We start from the raw sequence: 6,809 nt of genomic DNA on the forward strand, positions 1-6,809 counted from the left end.
TTGTTTGGCAGCAGCAAGAATCTCCATTGGGTCAGAATATAAAAGAAAATAAGCAATCTCTGACTCAAACTGAAGTACTTAGCAGAGAGTTCGTACATTTCCTATCACTACATCAGAGGGATAACCCCCAATGTGAACGTTATGACATGTTTATAATGTGAAAACAAGTGGGAAATGTTTTTTCAGGTTAACTCTCGATTGATAATGGACACAGATTAATGTAACTTTATGATGAAATGTTTCTTCTGTATCATTGGTATACTCGATGTAATTAAAGACAAAAATCTGAATAAAAAATGTTAAACTAAAAAAAAGAATATAAAAGAAAATAAGCAATGATGCCTCGAGGTTTGGTTGAGGATTGCGCAGTGCGAGGGCCAATCCTATGAGCTCTCTGGATATTGAGATATGTCGCCTTTGGTAGACCAACAATCTGAGGAATCTGCAGCTTCAAAAAAGAGTTAATATCATCACCTTCAGAACCTTCTGGAATACCATAAATACGCAAATTGCTGCATCTATTTCTGTTTTCCGAATCTTCTGTTACTGTCTTCAGGTGAATTACCTCTTTAGATAGGGCATTAACTATACCAGCGACATCCTGTGCATCACCAATTTGTTGCTCGACATCGGTTAACCTTAAGTCTAAGCCAGACAATTTCTCATATATTCTGTGGAGTGTCGCAGTGGTCTCTGCCATGAATGGATGGATATTTCGCAACTTTTCCATAATATCCTCCAATGTTAAAGGTAGAGGAGATTTAGACGGAGAGGTGGGGTCTTTTTTGCCCTTTTATTAGCACTACTTGCAATATCTTTACGCTTGGCATTGCTGGAACCAGAGGAATCTTGGGATTTATTTGAGCTAGCAGACTTCATTGTGAAGATGTACTAAAAAGAAAGTCTTGTCAATTGCGACTTTTTTATTTGAGCAGAGGCTTCAGGGCAACTCTTCAGGTAAAACAAAATGGCGGACAAAAATAGTTTATTCCAGAGGTTGAGGCAAAAATCACCAACTGTCACTGTTAATTGTACAAAATTGGAACTATCAATATCACTTTGTAAGCGGGACAGAGGAAACAGGGGAGGCATGTAAAGGTGTTAACCATGGTTTTATTGGTTTCAAGAATTTCTTTCTCCTGGGACTGGGTCGATAATAGGGAAGGGAGGCCTCTAGGTCCTTTTCCGGGGATCCGCTCCCTCTTACTCCATGTCGTCGCCTCTCCAGGATGCCCCAGGCTCGTAGGCGAAAAAATAAACAGAAAAGAAAACAAAGGGGAACTAATTTAGGATGGTGTTCTTTTGTTAGCACACAGGGACAGGGTTTGAGGATTCACTTGGTGTGACAAACTCTAGGAGGTTCGGGTGCTGATTGTGCTCAGGAAGGGCAGTGCATGGGGATAGTTGGTGTTTCTCAGGACGACTTTAGAACTTCCTCCCCGCCCAGCCTGCTATACGTGAGCGTACCTGTGCTAGCCACACTTCTCCAGAAGTGTGGCAGGGCGGAGCGTGGTGTTGTTGGCCTCCTGGCTCCGGTAGTCTTTGGGATGGGCTTTCCAGCCCTTCTACTCTGGTTCTCAAACTCGTTGGCCGTTATTCCTCCGCTTCTTTCTTCCACCATGAAAAGCTAGTCTCCTCAGTTGTCTCGCACTCCTGTCCTCCGCGTGAATGACACACACCTCGTCTTGGCGTTCCAATATTTTCAGCTTCCGCATCCGTGACGTCTGAAAAAGGAGCGGGAACTCCTGCGAACTCAGTCCAGTTAAAGTAACATGGTACTGACTCGGTCTCTGGCAGTCAGAAGGGTGATATTTCTGAAGGCTGCGAGGAGAGAGACAATGAGGAGCTATTGGTAAGTCCCAAAGGCATCGCATCCCCTATCAGGCTCCCGAGGTGGATCTCCTCGTCACACACTTGCAGTTCTTTTTGTAGATCAGTGCAATGATAGCATAGATGTGCGTCAAATAATAGTTCGGTCGACAAAAACCATTACAATCCCTCCGTGATGCAATGCGCCAAAAGGAATCACATGTTGAGGAAATATTGCTGTGTGACTATAATTACAGCAAGGGAAAGAAAGATAGTTGCTGTATTTCCAAGATAAAGGAGTATGCAAACTCGCCGAGTGCTGCAGTTTTGAGAAAGGAAAAAAAAGATGAGAAAAAAATCGGGAGCTCCGCTTATAAAATGGCGGCCGGGACATGAAGCAACCCAGGAGAAAAGGAGAGTATAACTAGAAAATTAGACCAAATCTAGGTCTAAAAACTTGCCTCTCCACTCCGGGGCGCCTCCAACGTCCATTCCCAAGAGCAGCTACCGGCGTGTGCGCATTTAAGTGCCCGTCACTTCCGCAGTTCTCCTGGTGCTACTGAGGTAATCACAGAGCAGGCATCTTGTTTTGCTATTTAAAAAGGAATGCTACTCTGCTAATTGACCAGAGGTGCCTTTCCACAGCAGGATGATGTCGTCATTTTGACCGATAGGGTCAGCCTGTGTGGATCACTTTCGGAACCATTGGGGCAATATCTGGATTGGTTTTTACAACCGTTGGTGCAAAATTGGGTAACTTATGTGAAGGATACCTCTGGATGTCTCAATATGTTGAAAAACCTCGATCTCACAACTGCTGAAGAACTATTACTATGTTCAATAGACGTTACTTCATTATATACCTCGATCCCTCATAATGAGGGACTTGAAGCCATTGAGTGGCGATTACTGCAGAATGACATTGAAGGATCAGAAAAAGGTTTTCTAATGGAATTGATGCAATATGCCTTATTTCATAGCTACCTACAATGGAAGGAAGAGTTCTTTGAACAGTGTAGTGGCACTTCCATGAGGTTTGCGGGGCTCCGTCCTACGCAAACACCTTTATGGCAAAATTTGAGAGTGATCATATTCTTGAGAATTCGAACTGGAAAGATGGATTAATGGTATTCAAAAGATACATCGATGATATTTTTATATTGTGGAAAGGATCAAGACAACAATTGGAAGAGAATATAATGACTCTAAATCAACAACATGAAACAATCAAGCTTACTTATCAAATTCACCACAAAGAATTGGCTTTTTTGGATGTAAAAATAAAGATTGAGGACAAAAAACTATTCACGAATGTATACACAAAAAGCAGAGATAGAAACAGCAGTTTGCCCTTTGAAAGTATTTATCATTATTCCTTAAAAATACACCTACTGTTTTCACAATTTATCAGACAAAAGAGAATTACATCTGACCCAACTGAAGTTTCATCCACTATTGACAATCAGATCAAAAAATATCTCAAACGAGGATACCCCAAAACGATACTTGAAGAATCAAAAAATAGAGTGATGAAAATGAATCAAGAAGACCTACTTAAAACAAAAGAGAAAAAAGAAACAAAACTCACAGTATGTGTGCTTAAACCTTCAGTACAATCCAAACAAATATCAAGAATTATGAGACAATACTGGACAATGATCACTCAAGAACCAGATCTCCAACCACTATTTGCTGAACAGATTACATTTGCTTACAGTAGATCAAGAAATATTAAAGAATTGTTGAAGAGAAAAGGGTTGAAATCTACAACAGAGACACATAAAGGCATGCAGAAATGTATGAACTGCGTACATTGTAATAATGTAATTTTGGGAGGAGTATTCACTCACCCCATGACAGGAAAACAGATTCCATTACTACACTCAAGCACTTGTGACACAAAAAAACGTTATTTATGGCATTAAATGCCCATGTGGTAAACTTTATGTAGGCCAAACTGAATGCAAGATCAAAGTTAGAATAACAGAACACAAGAGCAATATCAGACAAAGGAATCAAAAATCATCCATAGCAATGTATTGGTTGGAGGAAAAACATAACATTTCCCAACTTCGATTTACCATACATGAAGTGATCACAACAGAACAAGACACTGATATTCATAAAAAAAGATTAAGAGCAGAATACTTTCGGATTCGTAAAATGTGTAGCCTACAGCCACAAGGATTAAATGACAGGATCGAATTATCTTGTTTTCTTTAATTTCGAATTAAGACTGTTGTTTCTGCAAACTGTTTCCCTATCCAAGATGGCCGACATTTTAGAGATCATCATCGTGTTTTATGAAAGATAACGTGATAGTAGATTCTCTTTATAATACACACTAGAAATCATTTAATATCATTTAAACATTTATGTACTCTTACAATTAATATATGTCCATTTTGTTTATTTTTTTCAGACTTTACATATTAGGCGTCTTAAATGTCATTTTGTATAATTCACCGAGACATTCCACATTGCTCATCATGTTATTTTAAAGCACTAGCCCTATCTTATTAAATAATCATTTTCAGATTTAAAGTCCTATAAAATGTACAGGTCGCGATCACGTGACTACCACTTGATCCAATCAACAGAGTGTTTTATAACCACTGCACTCAGTAAACTGCTAGCGCATTGAGGATTGGATACACCACAAGGTTTGCGCGGACTTTCACTTTCGTGAGTACGATCGAAATGCTGAAAATGTAGATAACATGAATTTTCCATCTAACACACGAAAATTAGGCTTACAAACTTAGCGAGCAACATAGGAAAAGTAGTTTTAAGACAAAATCTGTATCTTTAGATCTTTTGCGTTAAGACTCTATCCTTTGAATTTTTTTACAGAACCGACAGATGTCTCTTTCGAAATGTCGAGATTATCTTGATCACTCTGTTTATTTAACATTGACTTGATATGTCGATTGATTCAGTGTATATTTGAAAAGTTTCGTGAATGTTTACATTTTGAAAAGAACACTTAAAGGGTGGCTCATAAAAGTCCTTGTTTTTTCCTTATACAGACCCCCGAAGAAGGGTCCCTGACCCGAAATGCATTGGGTTTATGTGAAGTGAAATTTGATTTAATCATGAAGTTTATATTATGCATGAATAAATAAACGGCATTAAGAGATGAAGAATATTTGATGACTTGGCTGATTTTTTTGACAAACGTTTTGAAATGAATAAATGAGAAATTTGGGAATGACCTTTTCAGGCCTGAGTTGAAGAGTGCACACAACCTCTCAAGGTGGGGAAACTCCACCTTTTCTAGAAATCGTCAATATACATCCCCCAGAACACAATCATGCCCAGGGGGAGGCATATTTGCCCCTGGCATGCTCCTTCTCCCACCAGCCCATAAAAAGACGGGCATACGAGGGAGCAAACCTGGAACCCATGGCAGTCCCCTGGGTCTGATGGTACCAAGTCCCATTATGCAGGAAGATGTTCCTTGATAAGATGACATCGGTCATCTCCATCAACATCTCTTGTGCTCTGCATGATCCACAGGGTGTGTCTTGAAAAATTACTGTACCGCTAACATACCAAAGTGTTTTTGAATACATGTATAAAATCCAGTCACATCCATGGTGATGAACGTCAAATCTTCAGAACATGATAAAACATCCACCTTTCTTTCCATCTCCTCTAAAAAATTAAGCCGTCCTGGAGAGGTTGGTAGAATTGTGCCCTCATCCCCAGAGGTACTACTCTCAACGGTGGAAAGAGAATTACTGCTCATAGAAATTGAATCTGCCAATTCCTCCCTACTTCTTTTACCTTCACCAGAGGGCCTGGTATTGTCAAATATGTGCAAAGGTTTAAATCCTCTCGTTCTTATAGTCATTGTTGTCATGCTATATTTTTAAATTTTTTATCCCTTAGATAACTTTGGTGGTTCTAAATAACCTTATCATGCATTTCATAATTCTTCTTGATTACATCTTTTAAATCGGGAAAATCAATCTCCCTCTCCAGATTGACTATGTCTTCCCTTAGTCTGGTCACGTTTTTGTCAGTGTGCCGAATCGGGATACGGATCATAGTATTAGAGGCCTGTTGTAGGTTGTCCTCCCAATCTCTGAGCGAATCCTCATCGAGGTCTTCAAAGGTTGGGAAGAATATTATCCTCAGCCCTCTCTGTATCTTTTTGTTATCACAGTATTATTGTAAGGTTATTCCGTCCCACCAACGCGATGTTATTTGCCTTTTAAGCCCTTCCAACTTCTGAAACTTCATTCTGAATCCCTCAACTGATTGTTCCCTTGTTGTACTCACACTACTTGAGTGGATATTAGAAAAGAGGTCAAAGGCCATTTCTTCAATCTTGGCATTCAATTTAGACATGTCTGAAGATGTATGGTCAAAATACAACTAAATTCTATTCAAGAAATATTCTCTAGCTTAGATTGTGCCACTGGGTCCCAAATAAGCATGGGCGAATTTTGCGAATCTGGCGTATACGAATTTGCGTATTTGCGAGCTCGCAATCCGCAAAATCCACGCATTCTCGTGAATTTGCGGATTTTTTTTGTGTTCGCAAGGGTTTCTGCCAGTTCGCGAGGGTTTTGTACCAGTTCGCAATTGCGAACTTACTTGTCGGTCGCAACGGTCGTGACTTTGTTGTTTCTACGTCTGGTTCATCATCACAGGTTCACAGCACCCTCTGTTTCACCACTGCCACCCTCTGATTCACCCATGCCACCCTCTGGTATATCACTGCCACCCTCTGATTCATCACTGTAGATTATGGGGGAGAAAAGCAAGCACACCTGCCCTGCTTCAACTGACACGAATAAATTTGGGGTTGATTAATGTGTCACTGAATTTAAACCTCCTGTCTGGCACCTGCTTCCTTATCTGTAATTTGCTTTCTGTTGCAGTGCATTTTTTTTTCCCAGGACCTTTGTGCCCTACTTGTAGCTATTCTATGAGCCTGCTGTGAGGGTCAGAGCAGGGTCATAGAATAGTTGCAAGTAGGCAACTGAACT

The sequence above is a fragment of the Lissotriton vulgaris genome, chromosome 6 (assembly GCF_964263255.1).
Source record: "Lissotriton vulgaris chromosome 6, aLisVul1.2, whole genome shotgun sequence".
Classification (NCBI taxonomy): Eukaryota; Metazoa; Chordata; class Amphibia; order Caudata; family Salamandridae; genus Lissotriton; species Lissotriton vulgaris.